This window comes from Pieris napi, chromosome 2 (genome assembly GCF_905475465.1).
Source record: "Pieris napi chromosome 2, ilPieNapi1.2, whole genome shotgun sequence".
Taxonomy (NCBI): domain Eukaryota; kingdom Metazoa; phylum Arthropoda; class Insecta; order Lepidoptera; family Pieridae; genus Pieris; species Pieris napi.
In genome coordinates, this window is record NC_062235.1 from 10575357 (window position 1) to 10576456 (window position 1100).

The 1100-nt window shown below is 33.2% G+C and overlaps 1 non-coding gene across 1 annotated transcript; it reads left to right on the top strand.

Moving 5' to 3' along the window:
* Positions 1-710: 710 nt before the first annotated feature.
* On the top strand, positions 711-782 carry Trnae-cuc. Its single transcript has one exon. It is a non-coding gene; the product is annotated as a tRNA-Glu (tRNA).
* Positions 783-1100: the final 318 nt, after the last annotated feature.

Consider the following 1100-nt stretch of genomic DNA (forward strand, 5'->3'; position numbering starts at 1 on the left):
GATGTCATTGAGGCAGTTAAATAATTGAATGAGCTATGATGTCATATGACAGTTGTGAAATGGGTCGAGGGCAACAGTTAATTAGTGAAAAAGCATCTCATACAAATGCGCTTGCTTGTGTCCGAATCGCATGTCAAACATCAAGGCAAGATTATTTATTTTAAATTTCGTTGCATAAACGATCAAGACATCTAGATAATAAGGAGATCAAATGCTGGATGTGTTCTAGACAACCCTTGAATTCTTTGGCTTGAGATTTGGTTTGAGTCACGTTTTCGAATACGGCTCTCGAACAATAGTCTATACATCGTGGGTGGGCATGCACCTTGCACAAGAACGTCTTTGAACAATTATATGCACGCCTATGTTCAGCGGCAAGTAGTTTTAAACGATAATAATGCTATATTAAATTATAAAACAACATTTTGAAGAAATTTTTCTTAACTGAGGCGAAATGAAATCTAATAGCTGTCATATTATTGCCATTCTCTATTGATAAATATCTCTGATTAAATCATTTGGAGATCTTAACAATAGCGTTTTTTTTGGCGGTTTGTTTTCATTCCGTCGGTGTCTGTGTAAGGAAAATATTTGGAATTATATAATTTTACATCTTCAAATTGAATAAAAACTTATAATATATTTTTGAGTAGAAAAATGTACTTAACCTATCTTATTATAGGATGCAGTATATGACCTAAGTAGTAATCTCCGGTATGGTCTAGTGGCTAGGATACCTGGCTCTCACCCAGGAGGCTCGGGTTCGATTCCCGGTACCGGAATGTTTTTTTTATATTATCTTTCATATGGTAATCGATTATGCGTCAGTAAAAACAATAATATACTAATGCCTAATATACTCGTATATGTTGATATTCTTAACGTTATAAAGGAATCGGTTTGAATTTATTTCAAAGCACATTTAAATAGTTATTATCTGTAGTTTTATACAAAGAATTCGCTTATCGGATTATACAGCTAGTGCACAGACTCCCAGACGTATTAAAATTTTACACTTTTCACAAAGATGAACAATGCAACGAATAGATAACATTTTTACATTTTAAATCGAACAAAGAGTCTTAGACTGAACTAACTTT